The following is a 12,228-nucleotide window of genomic DNA, read 5'->3' as shown; positions in this document are numbered from 1 at the left end:
GAGGGAAAAGAGGGGGTTAGGGGACGGGGAGAGAGAGTGTGGAGGGGGGGTAGAGAATGGGGAAGGAGTGAGAGAGTGGGGGAATGGGAGAAAGAGAGTGGGTTGGGGAAAGAGAGGGAGGGAATGGAGAGAGAGAGAGTGTGACGAAGGAGTGGGAGAGAGGGGGAAGGAATGAGAGAGAGGGATGGGGAGAGGAAAGAGAGGGCAGGGATGGGGAGAGAGTAGAAGGGGGGAGAGAAGGGAAGGAGAAGGGGAAAGAGGGAGAGAAAGGGGAAGAAATGAGAGAGAGGGGAAAGGGGAGACTGGGAGGAGGAAAGGAGAGAGAGAAGGGGGGAAAGGGGGGAAGGAGTGAGAAAGGGAGAGAGAGAGACAATCTGAAAGGAAAGGGAAAAGAGAGAGAGAGACACAGGAGGAAGGAACAGAGGCAAAGAAAGATGAAAGATGAATTTAAATACTGAGCTAATTTTGAGTAGGCCCCAGTGAGATTTGAACCCACAACCCCTGGTTTACTAGATCAGTGCTCTAAAAAAACTCTTTTTGGAGTTCACCTGCAAAACAAAAAACATTAAATGGTGCCACCCGACCTGGGTGACACACCAGACATTTACAAGGCCCTTTTTTTTTCCCCCTTTTTTTTTTGTTTTTTTTTTTGTGTTTTTCTTTTTTTTTGAGCACTAAAATCACAATTTTCCCCAGTGCCCCCTATAAAAGGGAAGGGGAGATCAGTGCTCTAACCCCTGAGCTATGGAGCCAGCTGCATGGATGAAGACAGGGGAAGAAGCAGGAAGGAGAGAGAGAGGGGAAGGAGTGGGAAAGAGCGGGAGGGAGGGGAAGGGGAGAGAGAGTGGGGGAAGAGGAGAGAGGGGGGAGAGAGTGGGGAGAGAGTGGGTATGGGAGAGAGGGGGTATGGGAGAGAGGGGCGAACAGGACAGAGGGGGAGAGTCTGATGGGAAAGGGGAGAGTGAGAGCGAGGGATAGAAAGAAAGGGAGGAGGGAGAAGATTGGAGACAGGGGAGGGGAGGGAGAAGGAGAGGGAGGAGAGAGAGAGGAGGGAAGAAAATGAAAAGTGAGAGGGGAAGGAGAGAGTGAGAGGGAAAGGGGAGAGATAGAGATAGAGAGGGAAGGGGAGAGAGAGAGGGGGAAGGGGAGAAAGGGGGAAGAGGAGAGAGGGGGAAGGGGAGAGAGGGGGGGAGGGGAGAGAGGGAGGGGAAGGGGAGAGAGAGGCGGTAAGGGGAGAGAGGGAGGGGAAGGGGAGAGAGGGAGGAAGGGGAGAAGAGAGTGGGGAAGGGGTGAGAGTAGGGAAGGAGAGAGAGGGGAAGGAGAGAGAGGGAATGGGGAGTGAGAGAGGGAAAGGGGAGAGAGAGAGGTGAAGGGGAGAGAGAGAGTGGAAGGGGAGAGTAAGGGGGAAGGGGAGAGAGTGGGGAAGGGGAGAGACAGGGGGTAAGGGGAGAGAGAGGGGGTAAGGGGAGAGAGAGAGGGGAAGGGGAGAGAGAGAGGGGAAGGGGAGACAGGGAGGAAGGGGAGAGACAGGGGAAGGAGAGAGATGGGGAAGGAGAGAGAGGGGATGGGGAGAGAGGGAGGGGGAGGGGAGAGAGAGAGGGGAAGGGGAGAGTGTGGGGGAAGGGGAGAGAGTGGGGAAGGGGAGAGAGAGGGGGGAAGGGGACAGTGAGGGGGAAGGGGAGAGAGTGTGGAAGGGGAGAGAGAGGCGAAGGAGAGAGAGAGAGGGGAAGAGGAGAGGGAGGGGAAAGGGGAGAGAGGGAGGGAGAGAGAGAGGGTAAGGAGAGAGAGAGGGGAAGGGGAGAGTGAGGGGAGGAAATGGGTAGAGGAGAGAGAAGAAACGGGTGAGAGAGAGGGGAAGATGTGAGAGAGAGGGGGAAGGTGAAAGAGAGGGAGGGGAAGGGGAGAGAGAGGGGAATGAGTGAGAGATGGGGAAAGCGAGATAGTGGGAAAGGGAGAAAGGGGTAAAAAGATGTAGAACGGGTCATGATGGGGAAGGGAGAGAGAGAGTGTAAGAGAGATGAGAAGAGGAGAGGGAGAAGGATGTGAGGGGAGCCTGTTGTTCCAGGGTTGGTCTCGGAGCTGTTTAATATTTATAATTAAACCCCTTGTTAATTGACGGTGAATTAACTACTGAGCTAATTTTAAATAGGCCCCAGTGAGATTTACTAGAGCAGTGCTCTAACCCCTGAGCTATGGAGCCAAGTGTACTGGCAAAGACAAGGGAAGGAGCAGGAAAGAGAGGGGAAGGGAAAAGAGAGAGTAGAATGGGAGAGAGAGAGGGAAGGGGAGAGAGAGGAAGGGGAAGGGGAGAGAGAGAGGGGAAGGGGAAAGAGAGGGAGGGGAATGGGAGAGAGTGGGGTAAAAAGATGTCGAACGGGTCGTAATGCGATGGAAAGAGAGAGCAGCAGAGAGGAGAAAGAGTGGTGAAGGGGAGAGAGGGAGAAGGAGTGAGAGAGAAGCAGGCGTGTGAGAGAAATGGGAAGGGGGAGTGAGAGAAAGTGTGGAAGGGGCAGGGAGAGAGAGAGAGGGAGAGAGGGGAAGGAGTGAAATAGATCGGAGAAGGGGAGAGAGAGAGGCAAACAAACGAGTGAGAGGTGAAGGAAAAGGGAAAGTGAGAGGGAGGGGTAGGGGGAGAATCTGAAAAGTGGGAAAGAATAGGGAAGAGGGAGAGACAGGTATTTAAATACTAACCTAATTTTGAGTTGACCCCAGTAATATTTGAACTTACAACCTGTGGTTTACAAGACCAGTGCTCTAACCCCTGAGCTATGGAGCCACCTGTTTTTTAAAAGACAGGGGAAGGGAAAAGAGAGAGTGGAAGGAGTGAGAGAGAGGGGGAAGGGGAGAGAGAGGGAGGGGAAGGTGAGAGAGATAGATCGGGAAGTGGATACTGTGAGAAAGAGAGGGGCAGGGGATAGAGCGAGGGAAGGGGAAAGAGAGGTTAAGGGAAGAGAGGGGGAAGGAGTGCTAAAGAGAGGGGAAGGGGAGAGAGGGGGGAAGGAGTGAGAGAGAGAGGCGGGGAGAATGTAGAAGGGGGAAGAGAGGGGAAGGAGTAGGAAAGAGGGAAGAGAGAGGGGAAGGGGAAAGAGAGGGAGAGAGTGCTGGGGCCCCAGTTGTTTACATTGAACATTAATGATTTAGACGAGGGGATTAAATGTAGTATCTCCAAATTGCGGATGACACTAAGTTGGGTGGCAGTGTGAGCTGCGAGGAGGATGCTATGAGGCTGCAGAGTGACTTGGATAGGTTAGGTGAGTGGGCAAATGCGTGGCAGATGAAGTATAATGTGGATAAATGTGAGGTTATCCACTTTGGTGGTAAAAACAGAGAGACAGACTATTATCTGAATGGTGACAGATTAGGAAAAGGGAAGGTGCAACGAGACCTGGGTGTCATGGTACATCAGTCATTGAAGGTTGGCATGCAGGTACAGCAGGCGGTTAAGAGAGCAAATGGCATGTTGGCCTTCATAGCGAGGGGATTTGAGTACAAGGGCAGGGAGGTGTTACTACAGTTGTACAGGGCCTTGGTGAGGCCACACCTGGAGTATTGTGTACAGTTTTGGTCTCCTAACTTGAGGAAGGACATTCTTGCTATTGAGAGAATGCAGCGAAGATTCACCAGACTGATTCCCGGGATGGTGGGACTGACCTATCAAGAAAGACTGGATCAACTGGGCTTGTATTCACTGGAGTTCAGAAGAATGAGAGGGGACCTCATAGAAACTTTTAAAATTCTGACGGGTTTGGACAGGTTGGATGCAGGAAGAATGTTCCCAATGTTGGGGAAGTCCAGAACCAGGGGTCACAGTCTAAGGATAAGGGGTAAGCCATTTAGGACCGAGATAAGGAGAAACTTCTTCACCCAGAGAGTGGTGAACCTGTGGAATTCTCTACCACAGAAAGTAGTTGAGGCCAATTCACTAAATATATTCAAAAGGGAGTTAGATGAAGTCCTTACTACTCGGGGGATCAAGGGGTCTGGCGTGAAAGCAGGAAGGAGGTGCTGAAGTTGTGTGTTCATCCATGAACTCATTGAATGGCGGTGCAGGCTAGAAGGGCTGAATGGTCTGCTCCTGCACCTATTTTCTATGTTTCTATGGAAGAGGGAGAAGGGGAGGGTCTCAAAGGAAAGGGAAAGGAGAGAGAGAGACAGGAGGGCACCTGCTCTGGGAAAGACAGGTGAAGGAGCTGGGGAGAGAGAGAGTGGGAGGGAGAGAGCGAAAGGAGGGAGAGAGGGAAAGGAGTGATAGAGGGGAGGAGAGAGAGAGAGGCAGGAGAGAGAGAGAAGGGGAGACAGAGGCAGGGAAGGGAAAGAGGGTGGGTGGAGGGAGGGGGAAGGGGAGAGAGGGGAATGAGTGAGAGACGGAGAAAAGGAGATAGCGAGAAAAAGATGCAGAATGGGGAAGGGAGAGAGAGATTTGGAAGGGGAGAGAGAGTGGAAGAGAAATGAGCCTCTTGATTCAGGATCAGTCTTGGAGCAGTTTAATATTTATAATTAAAGACTTTGTTAACTAACAGCAAATTTAAATACTGAGCTAAATTTGAGTAGGTCCCATTGAGATTTGAACCCAGGAACCCTGGTTTACTAGACCAGTGCTCTCACCCCTGAGCTATGGAGCCACCTGCTTTGGGAAAGACATGGGAAGGAACAGGAAAGAGAGGGGAAAGGAAAAGAGAGAGTGGAAGGAGTGAGAGAGAGGGGGAAGGGGAGAGAGAGGGAGGGGAAGGGGAGAGAGAGGGAGGGGAAGGGGAGAGAAGGGGCAGAAGTGACAGAGAGGGGGAAGGGGAGAGAGAGGGAAGGAGTGAGAGAGAGGAAGGGGGGAGAGATGGGAAGGCGAGAGAGGGAGAATGAAAAGGGAGAGGGGGCAGGGGAGAGAGTGGGTAGGGGAGAGAGGGGGAGGAGAGAGAGAGGGAAGATAGAGGAGGAAGGAGAGAGAGGGGAAGGAGTGAGAGAATGAAAGTAGAGAGGGAAGGGGAGAGTGGAGAGAGAGGGGAAGGGGAGAATGAGACAGGGGAAGGGGAGAGAGGAGAAGGGGAGAATGAGACAGGGGAAGGAGAGAGAGGGGATGGACAGAATGAGACAGGAGAAGGAGAGAGAGGGGAAGAGGAAAGAGAGGGTGAATGAGTGAGATCGAGCGGAGAAAAAGGGAGCGAGAGTGTAAGAGAGACGAGAAGAGGAGAGGGGGAAGGGTGTGCGGGGAGCCTGTTGTTCCAGGGTCAGTCTCAGAGATGTTAAACATCCAGAGAGAGAAGGGGAGAGAAAGGGGGAAGGAAAGAGGTGAGGAAGGGGAGAAAGAGTGGGGAAAGGGGAGAGAGGGGGAAGGAGTGAGAGAGAGGTGCAGGAGCGAGATATAGAGGGTAACGAATGTGTAAGAGTGGGAAGGGGAGAGAGAGCGAGGGAGAGGAGAAAGGGAAGGGGAGAGAGTGAGGGGAGAGCGGGGGATGGGAGAAGAGAGGGGGAAGGGAGATGAGAGGGGGAAGCAGAGTGAGAAACGGAGTAAGCGAGATAGTTGGAAAGGGAGAGAGGGGTAAAAAGACTCATGATGGGGAGGGCAGAGAGAGACGAAAGGGTACGAGGAAGGCCTGTTGTTCCTCAGTCAGTCGCAGAAATATTAAACATTTATAATTTAAAAACCTTGTTAACTGACAGCAAACTTAAATATTAAGTTCATTTTGAGTAGGTCCCATTAAGATTTGAATTCACGACCCCTGATATACAAGACCAGTGCTCTAACCCCTGAGCTATGGAGCCACCTGTAACACCAGCTCCTGTTTCCATCTTACTATTGTTAACAAGGAGGTGGGGCCTGAATAATTATTCTCGGTGATTCATCCCTGAACATTCACAGAATCTTACAGCACACAAGGAGGGCCATTCGGCCCATCGTGTCTGTGTCGGCTGTGTGAAAGAGATTATTCCCACTCCGCCCCACCCCCCACCCCTGCCCTCCCCGCTCCACCCCCGCGCTACCCCTCCTCCCTGCTACCCGGCCTTCCCCCGGGGTTTAGCAGCTTTGAAAGTGGATAAGTCACAGGCCAGGATGCAATGTATCCCAGGCTGTTGAGTGAAGCAAAAGAGGAAATAGCAGAGGCTCTGACCATCATTTTCCAATCCTCTCTGGCTTCAAGTGTGGTACCAGAGGACTGGAGGACTGCGAAGGTGGTACCTTTGTTTCAGAAGGGAGAAAGGGATAGACCGAGTAATGACAGACCAGTCAGCCTAACCTCCGTGGTGGGAAAAATTATTGGAAACATTCCTGAAGGACAGGATAAATCTACATTTGTAAAGACACGGGTTAATCAGGGACAGTCAGCACGGATTTGTTGAGGGAAGTTCCTGTCTGACTAACGATTGAATTTTTCGAGAAGGTAACCAGGAGGGTTGATGAGGGCAGTGTGTATGATGTAGTGTATATGGAGTTTAGCAAAACTTTCGATAAGGTCCCACATGGCAGACTGGTCACGAAGGTAAAAGCCCATGGGATCCAGGGCAAAGTGGCAAGTTGGAGCCAAATTTGTCTCAGAGTCAGGAAGCAAAGGGTAATGGTTGATGGGTGTTTTTGTGACTGGAAGGATGTTTCCAGTGGGGTTCCACAGGGCTCAGTGCTGGGTCCCTTGCATTTTGTGGTATACATCAATGATCTAGACTTGAATATAGGGGGTATGATTAAGAAGTTTGCAGATGATACAGAAATATGCCGTGGGGTTGATAATGAAGAAGAAAGCTGTGGACTGCAGGAAGATATCGATGAACTGGTCAGGTGGGCAGAACAGTGGCAAATGGAATTTAATCCAGAGAGGTGTGAGGTCATGCATTTGGGGAGGTCTTACAATGCAAGGGAATACACATTAAATGGTAGGACACTGAGAAGTGTAGAGGAACAGAGGGACCTTGGAGTGCAGGTCCACAGATCCCTGAAGGTAGCAGGCCAGGTGGATAAGGTGGTTAAGAAGGCATACGGAATACTTGCCTTTATTAGTCGAGGCATAGAATACAAGAGCAGGGAGGTTATGCTTGAACTGTATACAACACTGGTTAGGCCACAGCTGGAGTACTGCGTGCAGTTCTGGTCACCACATTACAGGAAGGATGTGATTGCACTGGAGAGGATGCAGAGGAGATTTACCAGGATGTTGCCAGGACTGGAAAACTTTAGCCATGAGGAAAGATTGGATAGGCTGGGGTTGTTTTCCTTGGAACAGAGGAGCCTGAGGGGAGATTTAATTGAGGTGTATAAAATTATGAGAGGCCTGGATAGAGTGGATAGGAAGGACCTATTTCCCCTTCGCAGACGGGTCAATAACCAGGGGCACAGATTTAAAGTAATTGTGTTTGAAGAATGAGGAGGGGTCAGTGAAACGCTCAGATTGTGTCTCATCCCTCAGACTCCTGCCTCCGTCTCTTCAATATTCGCTTCTCAACAGCGATATATCGGGTCTTTCAAGTAGTAAAACATCCCAAGGCAACTCAGTCACAATCTGTCCCAATCTCTCTGCCTCTCTGTCTCTCTGTCTCTCACTCTCACTCTATCACATGTTCTGCCTTTGTGTCTCTCTTACTATCTCTCACTTTCTCTCTGTCTCTCGCGGGGGAAAGGGAGAGAGGGAAGGGGAGAGAGCGAAGGGGAGAGAGGGGGAAGGCGTCAGATGGAATTGAAAAGAGAGGGAGCGGGAGGAGACAGTGGAGTGAGAAGGGAATAGAGAGAAGGGAGGGGAGAGAGAGGAGAACGAGTGAGAGAGAGGGAAGGGGAGGGAAAGCGGGAAGGAAAGAGGGGAGGAAGGGGAGAAAGAATGGGGAAAGGGGAGAGAGTGTGGAAGGAGTGAGAGAGGGGTGTAGGAGTGAGATATAGAGGGTAACGAGTGTGTAAGAGTGGGAAGGGGAGAGAGAGCGAGGGGGAGGAGAAATGGAAGGGGAGAGAGTGAGGGGAGAGAGGGGGAAGGGAGAAGAGAGGGGGAAGGGAGAAGAGAGGGGGAAGCAGAATGAGAAACGGGGAAAGCGAGATAGTTGGAAAGGGAGAGATGGGTAAAAATTGTCATGATGGGGAGGGCAGAGAGAGACGAAAGGGTACGAGGAAGGCCTGTTGTTCCTCAGTCAGTCTCAGAGATATTAAACATTTAAAATTAAAAACCTTGTTATCTGACAGCAAACTTAAATATTAAGTTCATTTTGAGTAGGTCCCAGTAAGATTTAAACTCACGACCACTGGTTTACAAGGCCAGTGCTCTAACCCCTGAGCTATGGAGCCACCTGTAACACCAGCTCCTGTTTCCATCTTACTATTGTTAACAAGGAGGTGGGGCCCGAATAATCATTCTCGGTGATTCATACCTGAACATTCACAGAATCTTACAGCACACAAGGAGGGCCATTCGGCCCATCGTGTCTGTGTCGGCTGTGTGAGAGAGATTATTCCCACTCCGCCCCACCCCCACCCCCACCCCTGCCCTCCCCGCTCCACCCTCGCTCTACCCCTCCTCACTGCTACCCCCCCCGCCGCCATTCCCCGGGGTTTAGCAGCTCTGAAAGTGGATAAGTCTCAGGCCCGGATGAAATGTATCCCAGGCTGTTGAGCGAAGCAAAAGAGGAAATAGCAGAGGCTCTGACCATCATTTTCCAATCCTCTCTGGCTTCAAGTGTGGTACCAGAGGACTGGAGGACTGCGAAGGTGGTACCTTTGTTTAAGAAGGGAGAAAGAGATAGACCGAGTAATGACAGACCAGTCAGCCTAACCTCCGTGGTGGGCAAATTATTGGAAAAACTCCTGAAGGACAGGATAAATCTACATTTAGAAAGACACAGGTTAATCAGGGACAGTCAGCATGGATTTGTTGAGGGAAGTTCCTGTCTGACTAACGATTGAATTTTTCGAGAAGGTAACCAGGATGGTTGATGAGGGCAGTGTGTACGATGTAGTGTATATGGAGTTTAGCAAAGCCTTCGATAAGGTCCCACATGGCAGACTGGTCACAAAAGTAAAAGCCCATGGGATCCAGGGCAAAGTGGCAAGTTGGAGCCAAAATTGTCAGAGGCAGGAAGCAAAGGGTAATGGTTGATGGGTGTTTTTGTGATGGGAAGGATGTTTCCAGTGGGGTTCCACAGGGCTCAGTGCTGGGTCCCTTGCTTTTTGTGTTATACATTAATGATCTAGACTTGAATATAGGGGGTATGATTAAGAAGTTTGCAGATGATACAAAAATATGCCGTGGGGTTGATAATGAAGAAGAAAGCTGTGGACTGCAGGAAGATATCGATGAACTGGTCAGCAGGGCAGAACAGTGGCAAATGGAATTTAATCCAGAGAGGTGTGAGGTCATGCATTTGGGGAGGGCTAACAAGGCAAGGGAATAGACATTAAATGGTAGGACACTGAGAAGTGTAGAGGAACAGAGGGACCTTGGAGTGCAGGTCCACAGATCCCTGAAGGTAGCAGGCCAGGGGGATAAGGTGGTTAAGACGGATACGGAATACTTGCCTTTATTAGTTGAGGTATAGAATACAAGAGCAGGGAGGTTATGCTGGAACTGTATACAACACTGGTTAGGCCACAGCTGGAGTACTGCATGCAGTTCTGGTCACCACATTACAGGAAGGATGTGATTGCACTGGAGAGGGTGCAGAGGGGATTTACCAGGATGTTGCCGGGACTGGAAAACTTTAGCCATGAGGAAAGATTGGATAGGCTGGGGGTTGTTTTCCTTGGAACAGAGGAGACTGAGGGGAGATTTAATTGAGGTGTATAAAATTATGAGGGGCCTGGATAGAGTGGATAGGAAGGACCTATTTCCCCTTCGCAGAGGGGTCAATAACCAGGGGGCACAGATTTAAAGTAATTGGGGGGAGGTTTAGAGGGGATTTGAGGGGAAATGTCTTCACCCAGAGGGTGGTGGGGGTCTGGAACTCACTGCCTGAAAGTGTGGTAGAGGCAGAAACCCTCACCACATTCAAAAAGTACTTGGATGTACACTTGAAGTGTCGTAACCTACAGGGCTACGGACCGAGAGCTGGAAAGTGGGATTAGGCTGGGTAGCTCTTGGTCGCCCCAATGGCCTGATTCTGTGTCACAATTATTCTTTGATTCTATGACAGCTCTCAATAGATTTTTGGACTCTGGAGGAATCAAGGGATAAGGAGGGAAGAGAGGAGACTAGCTCGAAGATCAGCCATGTATTAAATGGCGGAGCAGGCTCGAGGGGGCCATGGGGGCGACTCCCCTGCTCCTGATTCTTGTGTTCTTTCCAAAGCTTTGGGGCAAATGGAGAAGGCAGGGTGGCAGTAAGTCTAATCGCTGTGGTGTGACGGTGCAGGAACCTGAGTTTTCTTTTAAAAAGACAAAATGTGGATTGTTCGAGCTCCCAGCGCGCGAGCGGAAGGAGCGAGGTGAATCGATTGGGATCGGACTGTGCCCCACCCCTCCCCCTGCGTTTGGCAGGGTATGAGGGGAGAGGCGGTGTGTGAAGGGGCTGACACAGACCTCGCCCTGCAAGCGCGCGCTTTTGTTAAAACGTGACGTCAAGAATGGGAAGCGTAAATAACTTGTAAATACACACTGTGATGGAGTTAAAAAAAAAACGAAATAAAACTGCTTTGAAAATGGAGAGTCAATGGGAAGTGTATGTGTGTGTGTCACAGTCCTTTGTGATAATCACCAGATTGGTAAACCCACAGGTCACGGGTTCAAATCCCCCCAAAAATGTCTTCTCTTCCTCAAGCTGGACTCCCTGAGATAAGGAATTGATCCCCGGCCGTATAGCGACCACGGAATCACTCACACTCAACCTCGGTTTAAGAACATAAGAAATAGGAGCAGGAGTAGGCCATATGGCCCCTCGAGCCACGTTGACACCACTGAATGACACATTCCGGGAGGGTGACGTGTGATGGGAGATGGACAGGTGGGAAAGAACCAATCAGAGCCAGTCTGGAAAGGTTCAACAAATCGATGTCACTTCGCTGAGAGCAGTCGACCAATCAATGGTTCTGTAGGAGGACCACACATCTCAAAAAGCGGCAGAATTGTAATTGTGAAAACCTCTGTTCTGAGAAGGTCCATCGGAACCCTTCCCCAGCATGCTTGAATAAAAACCGGTTATACTTGCTTTGGAGGCAGTTCAGAGAAGGTTCACTCGGTTGATTCCGGAGATGAAGGGGTTTGACTTTTGAGGAAAGGTTTAGGAGGTTGGGCCTCTACTCATTGGAATTCAGAAGAATGAGAGGTGATCTTATCGAAACGTATCAGATTATGAGGGGGCTTGACAAGGTGGATGCAGAGAGGATGTTTCCACTGATGGGGGAGACTAGAACTAGGGGGCATGATCTTAGAATAAGGGGCCACCCTTTTAAAACTGAGATGAGGAGGAATTTCTTCTCTCAGAGGGTTGTAAATCTGTGTAATTCGCTGCCTCAGAGAGCTGTAGAAGCCGGGACATTGAATATATTTAAGACAGAAATAGACAGTTTCTTAACCGATCAGGGAATAAGGGGGCGGGCAGGGAAGTGGAGCTGAGTCCATGATCGGATCAGCCATGATCGCATTAAATGGCGGAGCAGGCTCGAGGGGCCGTATGGCCTCCTCCTGCTCCTATTTCTTATGTAAAAGGCAAAGTGTGTGTGATACCAGTGTAATATATAGAGCCCCATCCAGTGAACTACTGGGGCATTGCAGCCAGTGCTGTTTACAACAATAAAGTCAGGTCACTCTGACTGGGTTTCATGAAGTTACCAGCCATCTCACAAACCTGTGCGTGTTTGTGAGATCGTACGGAAAACAGAACGTTGGCAACATAAGGACCAGCAGGACCAGCGTTCGGTGTCACTGCTCACTGAACCTGTGGAGGGACAATCACCTGAACAGAGAACAGATTTTGTCAGCTTTCTGGTCCTTGTTTGGTGGCGATCAGCTTGTTCCATTTAACCCTGCACCTGTCGACTGGTAGTTGGCCAGTTATACGCCTGGCAGCTTTTTATTGTGACATCATCGGTGCTCCGTCGAACGAGGATGACTTGTTTCCACACCAAAAGGGATGAGTTCACAAATGTTTCAATGAAGGACCCGATGTTCCAGTCCTCAACTCCAGTTGAAGGGTGGAAGATGCCTGTGGGTGGATTGTTTTAACGTGGGGTGACCGTTGTACACCAGCCACCACATGGGCTTGACAGAGCGAGGTCTGGGTCCAGTGGCAAGGGTTAACCAGGACAACTGGAGACCTGCTCTGCTACATGGACCCA

At 50.5% G+C, this 12,228-nt stretch overlaps 2 non-coding genes across 2 annotated transcripts; both read right to left on the bottom strand.

The window, feature by feature from the left end:
* Positions 1-2,703: 2,703 nt before the first annotated feature.
* Positions 2,704-2,776, bottom strand: trnat-ugu (transfer RNA threonine (anticodon UGU)). The gene has a single exon. It is a non-coding gene; the product is annotated as a tRNA-Thr (tRNA).
* Positions 2,777-8,175: 5,399 nt separating this feature from the next.
* trnat-ugu (transfer RNA threonine (anticodon UGU)) lies at positions 8,176-8,248 on the bottom strand. The gene has a single exon. It is a non-coding gene; the product is annotated as a tRNA-Thr (tRNA).
* Between the last annotated feature and the right edge of the window lie 3,980 nt (positions 8,249-12,228).

The sequence above is a fragment of the Pristiophorus japonicus genome, unplaced genomic scaffold (genome assembly GCF_044704955.1).
Source record: "Pristiophorus japonicus isolate sPriJap1 unplaced genomic scaffold, sPriJap1.hap1 HAP1_SCAFFOLD_988, whole genome shotgun sequence".
Lineage (NCBI taxonomy): Eukaryota > Metazoa > Chordata > Chondrichthyes > Pristiophoridae > Pristiophorus > Pristiophorus japonicus.
This window is presented reverse-complemented; position numbering and strand designations above follow the sequence as displayed.